Here is a 14,574-nt window from a genome sequence, read left to right as displayed (position 1 = left end):
CCATTATTTTTAATTTTCAAGGTTTATTTAGTTTTTCATATTCATGAGTAAAGATTATATATTCTCTAAAAATTAAGATCAAATTACATTTAAAAAATAAATTTATTGTCAAGCCCGCATTTGTACATGTGCGGGCTTGGTCGAATGCTAACCGCGTCCTTCGCTTTTTCGGCACAACTACACTGTACTTTGTTGTGTAATGTCGAAATTTCAGCACAACTACAGTGTACATGTGCGGGCTAGGCCGAATGCCAACGCCCGTTACAGTAATGAAAAAGAAACGGACCATCCCGTTTTATTGTGGTGTGAACGTGATTTAAACCTCGTCCCAATCGCAAGGTCGAGATTTCAGGTGTCCCGCAACGAAATCGAAAACCGAAATATCGGGCATGGCTCAAAGCTGCCTCCATTTTTCTCTGCCAACTGCCCGAGTTTGTGGAATTTCACCTCTCCAAAAACCGAGATCCTTCGACAACAGTAAAAGAGAAGAGAAAATGGCCATGGCTATAACTACCCAACTACTGGAAACTCACCATTTTATCTGTAAAACCTTAGAACTTACAAAAAGAGGCAAAATACCTGAGCTATAACCAACCTGAGTTCCCAAGCTCGTTGTTGCTCTGGAAGACACGACGTTCTCTGCGAAAAGAGGGGGAGGAACCAGATAAGTAATACGGATGAAATGCTACCAGATTTTGGTAATAAATCCATGCCTTCACACCATAAATTTCTCCCATTGTTCTTCCTCTCAGTCTCTGTAATATTTCTACTATCACTCAGAACTCCCTCTCTTTTTGCCACAAACCTGGAACTCTAATGTGGATCCTCGCACTGAATTGCAGAGAACCAATATCCAAAGCCCTAGATTTCTAAACCCCAGTTCACAAAAACCTGTATTGGCTGAGCCAGTTTCTGGAAACCTTGATTTTTCACCCCCTACTTTGTCCAAAACCCTGTATTGGCTGAGCCAGTTTCTGGAAACCTTGATTCTTCACCCCCTACTTTGTCAGAGACCAGTTTTGCAGATTCTAGGGGTGCTCCATTGCACTCAGTAAACCCGAATTGCTCAGGAACCAGCTTATCGGTCCCCATTATATCAACCACTAGTCCTGAAAACCCTAATTCAGGGAACCCCACTAAAAATCCCAATTCCCTGAACCCTAATTTCCACTTTATTATTAAGGTCCTCACATACGATCGCCTGGCATTTCTAACTAGATGTCTTTACTCTATTGCCCATGCTGATTATGCAGGTGATCGCACATCCCTCCATATATATGTAGACCATTTGAGGTTTGATGAATTGGGGAACAAATCTAGGGCTTTATTGGATCAAAAGCTTGAAGAAGCTCGAAAAAATCTCGGATTTATAGATGAGTTTCAGTGGAAACATGGAGGGAAGATGGTCCATTACAGGACCTAGAACGTGGGTTTGCAAGCACAGTGGCTCGAGTCTTGGTGGCCTGCCAGTGATGATGAATTTGTGTTCATTGTTGAGGATGATTTAGAGCTTTCTCCACTTTTTTACAAGTATCTAAAGACATTGATAGCTAATTATTATTATGATTGATCAAATTAAAGTGAATTGATTTATGGAGCCTCTCTGCAACGTCCAAGGTTTGTTGCAGGTAAAAGCTTTTAGCTTTGATCATACGGTTTTCTCTTACAATTGCTAAACACCTGTTATTTAAAATCCAACATTGAAACTCTTAACTTCTGATAATAATTTCAAATGTTATTGTTCAACATCAGCTTGTTAAGTACTGAATTTCATGAACCCATTTTTGTTTTTATTCTAGTTAGATAACTTAGTTCTAGTGCCTTTTTTGAACTTTATTTGTCGAGGTTGAATGCTATTGTGGTCAATTGGTCGTCTAGGTGTAATATTTACTGGTATGCTTTCCCTCGAACTTGGGTATGCTTTCCCTTAAACTTATGCTTGTGCTATCAAGCAGCATCAACATGTGTATCTTGTTTGCTCTTGGTAAATGAGTTACTTGTAATCAGGTAGTCAATTGAGCAAGTGTAGCCTCACTTGGTTTTTATGGGGCCAGTTTATGCCTAACCAGAAAAGATTGTGGGCATTAAAGAGCAAAAAGGATGTGAACTCTTAAAATTAGTTGATGTGAGGATCCTAGCTTGGAATGTAAGAGGCTTAGATAGCTTGAAATGGAGGCTAGTTTTCTCATTTCTTCTTTTGGTAGCTTAGGATGTTAAATGTTAAGGATTTGAATAGGAGACTTATTGTAGATTTGAGACCCTTTCAAGGGTCCAAGCTAGAGTAGGTTTGGCCTGGAGCGGTGGAATATTTGTAGGGTAGAGGAGATTTGAAACTTTTGTAGGGTAGAGGATATTTAGTTGGGTAAACGATAAACTTTCTTAGTGAGATGCTTGATTAGGCCTATGATGTTGCTTACAGGGGGCACCTTTAGGAGGAGGAGGAGGATAAAGTTGAATGCTGAAGAAAGTTGGTTTCAGTGTTTTTGATGGCAGAAGGCAGCACCTCACAATTGAGCTGCCCAAAAAAAGGTGAGCAGGGTGGGGGGGAATGGCTTGGTTACCAACCCCCCTATATGGCACCTTGACTGCCTAGGCACCGCCTTGGCACCCCACCTAGCCTAGGGAGGTGCGTAGGGCCTTAGCCTGCTTCCAGACGCCTACGCGGGTTGGCTTTAATACATTGGTTGGTTCTGAGGTTGACCGATCCAGGTGGGTACTGAAATGAGCCAAGGAAAAAGAGAGAATCTGTAGAACAAAGCTGAACATGGTAAAAAATGACATGCTATACCTACTACCTTTATGGTGAGTAGAGTAACCTCTCATTTCCAACGTCCACCCCAATGATAGAAATTGGAGATGAACCATTCTTTCTACTCGTTAGATGGGGAACATAATCTCCAATGGTAGTCGCTGAGGTGAACTGTGAAGATGGATTACTATGCACCTTTCATGGAGGGCGTATGGCATCTTTCCTCAAAAAGGCATGTGTTAAAGCATTTGATTTCACCCACCAGTACAATGTGCTGAGTTAGTTAACAGACACTAGGTTTAGACTCAAAGTGGGATATTAGATTATTTGAGGTAGGCGGAGGCAACTAGAGGGAGGTATAGAGGGTAAGTTGGCTGAAGTTGGGTTACTACTCTCCACCATATCATTTTCTGTTATAATTCACAAACGCTAACTTGAGATGTCATCTTGTCCAATTTTTTCTGGTAAGCTGATTGATTTGAGGAAACTAATGAGGTACCATAAGCCATTGTGGACTCTAGATGTCATATTCGATGTAAGTGGGATAAAGGCTACATACTGAGATGAGCTTAACTTAATCCTCTCTCCGGTTGATATGGCGCATGCGTCAGAATGGATTCGAGGGAAAAGATCATAAAGAGTATTTCAGGAGTTTCATGATGGAGGTGCATAAAACACATATTACTTTGTGCCAAAGCTTGAAATGGCAGATGACATTTGGGGTTTTTGGTCATCTGCTTAGAGAAGGCATATGGCCATGTTCATTGAGATTTTCCTCATTTTCTTTCAGGGATGGAGGGTTTTGATGATCAATGAAGAAAATGGATGTTGTTTTGCAGTTCTACTTCTTAAATGGATAATGTTATATTGTCAGTCAGGTGTCTTGGCCTCAGGCAAAATAACTAATTAGAGGAAAAACATGACCATAGGGGTGGGTTAGGGAATTCGCTCATAATCTAGTTATCTAGTAGACTAAATCGCACTTCTTAACCTGTGTGCAAAGATGTACTTGGTATGGTACATGGTGAACAAGCTTGTAGTAGGTACATGGTTGTGCTTACTTGGGGAGGAGTCAGGAGGATTCTGGAGGAGGATCTTGTGAGAGTGAGACAAATATGTTGGGTACATAACAACACACAATAGGGCGGTTGTTTTTAAGTATGTGAAAATGGAAAGATTGTATTAATCCCTTGATGCTTTCCGTATTAGTTGCAAACGATGGGTTTGTAGAAAACCATATACAAGAAAAAGACAAGTCATACACATTCTCATGAAGTTATCATCATCTTGTACAACTTTTTTGTTGTTGTTGAAAGAGTTGACTTTTGTATTAATTGGGGTAAGTATAGTAGTACAAAATTGGACTGCCTGGTTAAACCAGGGATTATGTAAAAAAAAAAAGGCTACCCGCAACCTGGGAGCTCTGTACAAAACCTTTCATAGAGAGGAGACAATGGAACAGGTAAGAGATTAAGGGGAGGGCTACGGGAACCCCAGAAGAGAGATTAGGCTGAGTCCACAAAAAATTACTCGTCATTCACATTTGTAGCACCCGTGTTGGCAAGAGAGTCCGCTTCAGACTTACTTTCATGGTATATGCGGCTCCAAGAGACCGTAAGACCCCTTCTCACGTGAGAGATTTCATCAAAAATGTGGATCAGGGTTCAAGGGCAAGTGGCCAAACCCGATGCCCCAGGAAATGACGTTGCTGGAGTTGCCTTCGACTATCAGGGCTTGGCTCCAGGAGATGTCGAACTGTTTGACGCCATCAAGCAGGGCAGTGGCTTCCGTAGTGTGGGAATCAAAGTGGCCTATGTGCTTCAAGAAAGAGGCCAAAATCGATCCTTCATGGTCCCTAAACAAGCCCCCAATGCCTGCAGGAAGTGGGTGCCTGGGGAGCAACCATCAGAATTGAGTTTTACACAGCCAGGCTCTGGCGAACTCCACAAGGAGGCATGCGGAATGCGGTTCTGGGTCAGGTCGAGTAAGGCGTGCCAGTGAAGGTGGAAGGCTGATGGGGGAAAACCTTTGAAATGCTTGTGGTTTGTTGCCCAAAAAATAACCACAGATTTGATCCTATCGAATAAGGCAGGGGTAGGGGTGGAGGGAGGAGAAAGGATGGGCATAGTACTGGGGGTCATCCATTGCCAGTGGAAAGAGTTGGGAATAAGACACCCCAGAGGGAATGGGCTATTGGGCAGTGAATGGAAAGGTGGGGATTGGTTTCTTCTGCAGCCAAGCACATAGAACAGCGGTTTGGTATTGACAGGCCTCTTCTTTACAACAGGTAGACAGTCAGAGCTCTCTGAGATAGTGCAATCCAGTTAAAAGACTTGGATTTTGTGGGGAGCAGAGGAGGACCATGCTTTGGCCACAATGGAAGGTGGAGCATGAGGGACGGTGGGGGGTTCAAGGAGTTTACGATAGAAGGAGACTGAAATTGTCCCCGAAGGTGCAGGTCACCAAATTGTCTTGTCTTCATTGGATGTTGAGAGGAATATTAAGCGAAGAAGGGAAGAGAAGTCGAGGAATACCTGGAATTCGTGGTTTGAGGGAGATCTTCTGAGGTTGGGGCTCCATACTCTGACTGAGCCATATATAGGGAAGAGTTATTCTACAGTAGCTTGCCGTTTCAGAGCTAGGAGGAATAGTGTGGGGAAGGGGTCTTTCAGAGGAGTTTGACCTAATCAACGATTGAACCGTAATCTGATCCGAGTGCCCCTCCTAGGGTGGAACCTGATGTGGCCTTTGAAGAGGTTTAGGACACTGAGGGATTTCCAAATATCAGAGTCTCTACCGTTAGCCTGGCTATCTAGCAGCCAGGAGGATTTGTCAAGATATTTGTGGCTGATAACCTCCTTCCAAAGATGTCCCTCTTGGGTAGTAGAGCGCCACCATCCCTTCCCCAGAAGAGCCAAATTGGTTTTCCTTAGGCCACGGCTCCCAAGACTCCCTTGGTGGTGAGGTAAGCATATTTTGTCCCACGAAATCAGGTCGAATCTGTGCTTATTGTCACCGCCAGCCCATAGAAAATCGCACATGAGTTGTTCTAGGCGAGAACTAACAGACACCGGCATTTGGAAGAGCGATATCTGGTAGATGGGCACATTAGAGAGGGTGGCCTTAATTAAGGTGACTCTTCCTACTGGGGATCGGAAACGACCCTTCCAAGTGGCAAATTTTCTGTCAAACTTGTCGATGATGAGTGCCCAAAGGCTTTGTTTCAGCTTGCTGAGGCATTTGGAAGAGCGATATCTGGTAGGTGGGCACATTAGAGAGGGTGGCCTTAATTAAGGTGACTCTTCCTACTGGGGATCGGAAACGACCCTTCCAAGTGGCAAATTTTCTGTCAAACTTGTCGATGATGAGTGCCCAAAGGCTTTGTTACAGCTTGCTGAGGCACAACGGAAGGCCTAGGTAGGTAGAGGGGACGATGATGAGTGCCCAAAGGCCTTGTTTCAGCTTGCTGAGGCACAACGGAAGGCCTAGGTAGGTAGAGGGGAGATGCTCTGGTTGGCAACCCCATCTATCGGCCAGCTTCTGAGTGGTTTGTGGGTCGAGAGGCACCCATCATCTTAGATTTTTGCGTGTTTACTTTGAATCCAGTGGCCCACTCAAAGCATTTGAGCAAGAGGAGAAGGGAGTCTACCTCCTAGGGAGAGGATTCGCAGAAGACCAGGGTGTTATCTTCGTGCTGGAGGTGAGTTATGGTTGGTCTGTGGGGACCAATGGAAAAGCCATGTAGCATGGTAACAACTTAAAATGAGACTAATCAAAATCCTTCCCCATAAGCTGACATGGTAACATGTAGAGCTCGTCCCTCTATAAACATATGGAGCTTGTCCTTCTCCCTAGCGAAAAAAGGAGCTTTTCCCTCTCATGGTCGTCCGTGAGAGCCTGGGTCAGTTGTTGATCCGATTTGATTTCTACACCCAACCATTATTTCATATCAAATTTTTTTTTTCTGCCACAGTGATGATTCTTTAGTCTTCACCTGTTGTATTGGGTTATTTGATAGGTTAATTTCAGATTAATTATTACAGCATTAGTATGTCTGAAATTATGTTGTAAATCATTACTTAGCCACAGTGTTATTTGTCACACCAAAAGAAGAAATACGAAAAACCATTGAACTAAATGCCCTTTACCAGAAAGAGGACCAAATTTGATTATTCACGTACTCTTTAAGTTAATCCTTACTGTGTCATTAATCGTCTCTTTGGTCTTTTTCGAGTTTTCTTAATTCTACAGCACAAATCTTTCTCTCTCTCATTAACCCTTTAATCATCCTGTTAGTGCAGGAAAGCATGGGAACAAGCTCGAACTGGACAACCAAACTCATGTCTTCTTGTACCAGATGGTGGGCACTTGGGGCCAGCTCCTCTTTCCCAAACCATGGAAGCAATTCCGCCTTTGGTATGACACCCAAAAGACCATGGCATAAAGCCAATCCTTGAGGGCATGGTAACAACTAACTGGTATAAAAAGAAGGGTGAGAGAATATGGACTCCATGGTTCATTAAATTCCTCCGTTCTTTTGGTTGCTTCAACCTCTACACCAATATCTCTCTAGAAAGTGCTCTAAGCGTCTCTCACAGAGATGCTGGTGTTAACTATGGTAGAAGTGCAGGGCCTGATTCAAACCTCATAAATGGCAGTTCCCCTTTGGATATCAACCTTTGGGAAATGAAGCCTCTAAAAGACCTAAAATGGTTTGATTTTTGCTTTGGAGAAGTGGTTATGGGGAGAGTGGCAAAGAATTTCAATGAATTGGGTTCCCTTCTTTTGTCTCTTCAGAAACAGGGGACTGTAATAGTCGTGGATTTGTATAGGATTTCTAAGGCAAATGCCATGAATTTACTATCTCATTTCGAGAGGTTGAATATTCGAAATTATATTTTATTTGGTGACGGTTTGGGGTTCTTGTATGATTTAGCAAATAGGGGACACCCAGTTGTTGATTCTGAACCGTTAGTACTAGAGATTAGAGCTGTTGATCCAATGAAGATGCAGGGTGTTAACTCTGATTTTATGAAAGAAATTTTAATTAAGAACCATGTGATAAATAAGTGTTTAGAATCTGGTTTGGGAGCTTGGTTGATCACTGCAAACATGGTTCCAATAGAAAATCTGTTTTCGAACATGACATATCAAAGGGAGGATATGGTGTTAGTGAGAGATACAGAGCTTTTGTTCTTCAGAAACTTAGAGACCATGGTGAAGGCTTGGTCCAGTAGTGAGAGAGATGGTGGAGATGGCTCAGTCTTTGGTCAGTACGGGGGAACCTGTTGGTGAAGAGAGAGAAAGAGCCTTTGTGTACATTGCTACCAAGATATTGAGAAAAATTGGCATCACCATTGAAGAGAGAGAGAGTACTGGATTTGGGGTGAGAATTGGTGGAGATGTGAATAAGACTGAAAATGGGACTAGAAAAAAAGGGTGGTGTTTTGGTCTGATGGTTTGGATCTGGGATTAGTGAGAGATAATTTGGAGAGTTTGGATTTATGGGGAATTGACAGGGATTTGGCCTGCAAGGCCGTTGTTTGTCATCACTTGTAGATTTCTTCACAGTTTCTTACTCTTGTTCTTGTTAATTCGGGATCTTGGACTTTTATGAAAAGAGTTTTTTTGCTATAACGAAGGTTAGTACTGTGCATTATTTATTTGGAAGAACTATGCAGTTCTGCAAAAACAAAACTCTCTCTCTCTCTCATGCACATAGTTACAGATCTCTACTTGCCCAATACACACGACTTTTTAATCCGAACTTCTCGCCCTGCAACGCTTTAGTTTCTTTAAATAGGAACAACCTTTGTAGAGCTTTGTTTTCGATCACGATGATCCTTTTTATTGAATAAAAATTCCACCTTTCAAAAACCCCATTTCCATGTTTATACCTCTCTCCTTACGCTCTTTCTCCGTCCCTCTCACGCAGTCTAGAGAGACGCTCTCAGAGGGAGCAATGCTTTCTCTCTATCCTCTATGAACCCCACTTTCAAGGCATGTTGTTGCCCACCTACTGGTTCTTGGGGACCTCTCTCAAACCAAATTTTTTATCAGGGTATTTTGTTGTCGAGAGTGAATCAATCTGAGGGCACAAGATCTCTGATCCTTGCCCGGAATCGGAAATCCTTAAAATCATTGTTTCAATTCTCCAAGAAATGATCAATTGGCCCAAAGAAATCCTGCTGTTCAACTATCTTTGAAGCGTGGCTTTCAAATGTTGGTAGAGTTTCATGTTTATGAAGTTTCAATGAAATTTTCCCAGACTCTCTACAATTCTTTGAAAATGCTCGGAGGATTAATTATGGAACTGGTCATGAGAAACATAAAGCACCACTATGAACTAACTTCAGAAAAAAAGAAAAGAAAAAAAAGGAACCATTATGAATTGGATCTGATAAGCAACCATGGAATATGACCCTCTATTTACCGGTTGCACATTTCAACATCATAATTACTGTTAGAAACCCTTGGGTTTTTTTGTTGGGTTTGGTGATAACTAAATCACCATATCCATATTTTCTTTTAAATATTAGGGTATTATGGAAAATAGAAAATTGATTTTTTTGAGAAGCAAAAAATGATATCTTTATAAGAGAGTAAATAAAGACATAATACCTATCTTTTAAAAGTCACCTTTTTGGGGGTTATGAGAGTGGATCTCCAATATGGAGATGGGTCTCCAAGAGAAAGAGACATCGTCTCTGAAAGAGAGGCGGTATTTTCATGAGTTTTGGATTGGTTAACTTTCACTTATAGAGAGAGAAAATCTCTATGTTGCTCTTGAAGTTATTTTTTCAGTAGCAGTATTGCGGTAGGAAAGAAGATGTTGATCGACGGTGTTGCTCGGTCGGGAGAGCGGGTTTAGAAGGGAAGATCGGTGATGGTGTTTTACCGATGTTTAGAGATAGGTATTATCTCTTGTAACCAAAAATTATAATCTTCATTGTGATAGTGGATTTCTAATTGCCAGGGTCGTAGATGTAGCCCTATGGGTTGAACCAAATCATGTGTTGTTGTGGCGTGCTTTTTATGTTTGCTATATTTCTCGCACTCGATTTAGTCTTGTATTCATCTACTTCGTATTTAATTAATCATGTACACGATCTTCGGTGGGATCCCAGTGTTTGGGATTCTCGGTTCTACAAGCCAAGGGGTTCACGAGAATCCTACATTTTTATCTCACACTTGGGAACACATATCCTTAAGTGAAATTTGACTCTCATCAATTTAGGAAATCCAAGAGAGAGCTTACCACATTACTTGCCCACATTCTTCAAATGTTTGAAGAAAAGTGTTTTTGTGGTGAGAAATAAAACCAAAACTTTACAGAGGGTGTTCAATTTAAGGAAAATGCAATGCTTGATACCAGATGTTCAATTTAAAAAGTCCTAGTGCTTTTTTGACACGTTAGTTTTTGGGTGGGAGGGGGTGCCTAGGGCCGGCAATGGGTTAGGCAGCCCGGCCTTGAAAACTTCAGCCGGGCCACAAACTAGGGCTGAGGGCTGGGCCCTAGGTCATTTGCAGCTCGTCTCGGCCCAGGTTCCCCTCTAATTGTTTTTTTTTCTTAAAAGAATTTTCGAAGCCAAACCAGGACTAGGTCAGAGCTGGGCATTGACCAGGGCCCTTTGGCCTCAGCCTGGGCTACAGCCCTATAGGTACCCAGGCCATGCTCAGGCTAGGCAGCATGTCCTGTTCCAGCGCTATGCAATAATGATATTCAATATAAGTAAAATGAAAATGTTAGGTTGGATGTTGGGCTCGAAAAGTCCAAGTTTATTTTGACATTTTAGTTTTGGTAAGGGTGAGTTATGCATGCCCCAGTCTTTTATGCTGATTTTCCTATATTTTTCCAGGAGTGGTTCAAATTGATTTGGCTGGTTCCGTCAGGCTTGGTTCGGGCAAGGCTGCGCTAGGCAAGGTGATGCAAATAAAAATTGAAGTTTATTTATTTTTTATTTTCAATTAGGGAAGTTTTGTCGGGGTCGGGCAAGGTCATGCAAATAAAAATTGGAGTTAGGGCTTGGGTGCGTGATTTGTTTTGGAAAGGTCTATCTTTTTAGTTTAAGGAATAAGTAAAGATCTTTTGGTTTAAGAAATAATAAGTGGTAGTTACCTTTTTGTGGAAGCTAGAAAGAGAGAAAATAGGGATGGTATGTGAGAGAGAGAAAATGTGAGAGAAAAAATAGGGAGGAGAGTGAAAATAAGGAAAAGAGATTCAGAGAGAAAATAGGGAAAATAAATATTATTTTTGGGTGGATTCCCTTGAATATATTGTTTTGGGGTGGATTTCTTTGTCGACCTTGAGAGAGGGAATATTCTCTCAATAATTTTATTTTATTGTTCTACTTTTATTTTCTCACTGATAAGTTAGTATTAGAGCCCTAAGATCTATGCTGATATAAAGAGCCTTGAGATCCGTAATCTAATTATAAAAGATGTTCTAGCCTTGAGATCCGTGATCTAATTATAGAAGATGTTCGAAGCGAAGTGCGTGACATCAATAAGTAGTTTCAGCGATTAAAACAAAGATTTGAGAGACTCAAAGAAGACCTAGTGATTGGAACAAAGATTTAAGAGACTTAAAGAAGACTTAGTAAAGCGAATTAGCAAAGTAGTAGAACAAGGCTTATGAGGTTTCTTTCATAAATTACAATTGGAACAAAAGGAAGAAGAATCTGAAGAGGTAGATCTCGATACAAAAGGCGACACCGATGTGCAAGAAATTTCGAATATCAATTGTGAAGAAAAACAAGAAATTTTGAAAATCAAATATGAAGAAAAAGATATGTGTGATGCAGTATTCGAAATCCAACCATGTGAGTTTGAAGGAGAAATCAAGATTGAAACTGAGATTACTGTGTTCTATTTCGAGATAAGCACGAAGCATTCAATGAATTAGCCTTATGAAAAAATTGAAGAAAAGGTGTCGAGGCGCATGGTAAGATTACATCACCAAGTATTAGAGCTTCATTGGCTTTAAGCTCGAGGTTTTACTTCTCCTAATTCAGGTAGAATGATGCAAATAAAAATTAAAGTTTATTTATTATTAGGGATAGAAAGAGATAAGTTAAGAGGGCCTAGTTGAGTGCGTGATTTGTTTCGGAAAGGTCTTATCTCTTTAACTTACCAAAAAACAAAGTATATCTTTTTAGTTTAGGGAATAAGTAAAGATCTTTTGGTTTATGATATAATAAGTGGTAGTTATTGTTTACTCTAATGTTGAAGTTAGAAAGAGAGAAAGCAGGGATGGTACGTGACAGAGAGAAAGGTGAGAGAAAAAAAGAGGAAAAGAGATAGAAAAAAGGGAAATAGATTATAGAAAGATAGGCAAAGTGTGAACTTTTGAGAGAGAGAGATTTTATTTTATTTGAGATTCTTTTTTAATTAATTAATTATTTTATTTGAAATGTATTTAAAGAGAAGAAGTCCCTCATTATAAATAAATAAAAAAATGATAAGAGAATAAGAGTTGAATAAAGTTGGTCTTGTGATAAAATCTTTTAGGGGTGGATTCCCATGCAGTTTTTTTTAGGTAGATTCCCTTGGAGATCTTGTTTTATTTTTGTCGGTGGATTCCCTTGTAGATCTTGTTTTTGGGGTGGATTCCTTTGATAACCTTGAGAGAAGATATATTCTCTCAACAACTTTTTTTATTTATTTTTATTGTTCCAGTTTTATTTTCTCCCTACATCACAAGACCTGGCTGAGCTCAGCCCTGGTCCCTATAGGGTTAGTTCTGAACCACACTGAAGAGACCTTGGTTTATATGGGCAGGGTTGGGCCAATTAGAGTCAATTATAAAAGAAAAAATGAAAAAATAAGGGAAAGAAGGGGTTTGGGTGGCCGGCCTTGGCCCAAGCCCAACAAGCCTAACCTTCTCTTTGGGCCACAGTGGCCTTGCCCCGCCACATTTTGTGGTCTAGGGCCAAGTTTTTAAGGCTGGGCTTTGTCACCTAGCCCATTGCCAGCCTAGCTTATCAGCTTATATCTTTATGTATCTAAGCCAAGTTCCTAGGTCTTCCAGGATCAGCTTCCCGACTTGGGTCCAAGTCCAGTTGTTCGGGTCGTGAAGTATGAACCTGATTAACAAATTGGGTCAGGTCCAGCCCAAAACTACTGGGTAAGACGAGGTCGTCCTAATCAGTAGGGTGCTTGTGTGTGCTATTTTCTTTTTACGTTTTGACCTAGACCTCACCCGACCTGACCTAATATAAATCTAGTCCAGACTAACCTCTGGACTTTGTTAAGCTAGGTGCAGCTATCTGTTTTGTACACGACATGCACACGATAGTTAGCATGTTTTGTTGGGTGGCAGATCTCTCATTCTCAACGTTGAAGCTTTTGCTGATTCACTCACAAGTTTGAGAAGTGACAAAGCCCGCTCCTCAACATCTCTTTTACATGCCTGTCCTTATTCTTTACCACAGTTTAGATGTTACGGGAGGAATGAAATCATCAAGTTTTTCAGGGGAAGGTATCGAAATGGGAACACCGGTTAAAACCCTGGCCTTCCCATTTATAAGAGAAATCAATTGTTGACAACCTGCACATTACATGGTGTCACCAAAAATTAAGCACCCCCAAACCAGTTGCATAGTCTTTTTCTCATCCAAATCATTTCATATTGAATGTTGATGGGGTTTCATTTCAAAATATTGGGTTACCAGTAGTAGAGGCGTTATTAGAAGTGATGTTGGCACCTTCATTGCAGCTTTTGGCAATTCTTTGAGAATAACATCAAATAACTATGCAGAGTTTCATGTTTTACAAGCAGGCGTAGACCTAGCCATTGAGTTAAATTATTCTCCCTTGCGGTTTGAGAGTGATTCCTCATTGTTGGTAAATGTAATCCGCAATCGATGCAAAACTCCATGGGCCCTCAATATTGTTGCTGCTAACTGTTGCTATAAGTTTTCAGGCCATGTTTGGTCCATAGCCTATATTTATCGTGAGGCCAATATGATAGCCGATATTTTTGCCAAAAAAACTACAACCCACTGTTTGACGATCTAGATCGTCACTTTTTGTTTTTGTTTTCTTTTGTATTACTTCATGATGTCGCACAATTACCTGATTTAAAGTTCTAAATTTATTAATTGTATTTTCTTTTCATCCCTCTTACATATTTGTTTTCAGTGCTATTTGGTTTCTCTGTGTTGAGAGAGAGAGAGAGAGGGGTTATTAATGTGTTACACATAGAGAAAGAGAAGGGTTTATGAATGTGTTACACAGAGAGAGAGAGACAGAGAGAGGGGGAGGGGGGGGGGGGGGGGGGGGGGTTTGGGGTTTATGAAACTGTAAAAATTCTCTAATGGAAAGGGAGGGTCCACAGTATTGGGCGGGTCTTTTGGGGGCACAAATTTATTGTAACACTATGATTTCACGTCTTCAGATTCCCCTTCCATTGAGTATTTACGTTTGTCTCTTTCTTCAACTTTTTGGAATTCAGCCCCTCCTCGTAGAGAGAGAAAGAGAGAGTACCTTTGCCATCACAGGTTATAGGGATAGGTGTATAGTCCACTTTTGACATCAAGAGGTTAGAGAGAGAGATAAATGTAGGGTATAATATTAGAGGTTTGTGGTTGTAATATTTTAGAGAGATTGAACCCAAATCTCTAACATTGGGCTGAAGTTTAGTTATCTACAATTGGCAAGAGAGAGAGACTATTTTAGAGAGAGAGGACTATTCTAGAGAGATAGAGGACTATACTATTTTAAGGTGGACACAACCATTCTACTTTTAGATGCTGGGTGTATTATAGTAAATTTCGCAATTGGCAAGAGACCCACCATATCAGGGGGAGAGAGACTATACTGTG

The 14,574-nt window shown here is 40.9% G+C and overlaps 1 pseudogene across 1 annotated transcript; it reads left to right on the top strand.

The window, feature by feature from the left end:
- The first annotated feature begins 925 nt into the window (after window positions 1-925).
- Window positions 926-8,386, top strand: LOC18427127 (uncharacterized; annotated as a pseudogene). Its single transcript, XR_016049002.1, has 2 exons — window positions 926-1,628; window positions 7,051-8,386. The product of XR_016049002.1 is annotated as an uncharacterized LOC18427127 (transcript).
- Window positions 8,387-14,574: the final 6,188 nt, after the last annotated feature.

This window comes from Amborella trichopoda, chromosome 1, assembly GCF_054954075.1.
Source record: "Amborella trichopoda isolate Santa Cruz 75 chromosome 1, AtrichopodaSantaCruz75HAP2 v2.0, whole genome shotgun sequence".
Taxonomy (NCBI): domain Eukaryota; kingdom Viridiplantae; phylum Streptophyta; class Magnoliopsida; order Amborellales; family Amborellaceae; genus Amborella; species Amborella trichopoda.
Note: the sequence above shows the minus strand (reverse complement) of the source record. Positions and strands in the feature narration are given on the sequence as shown.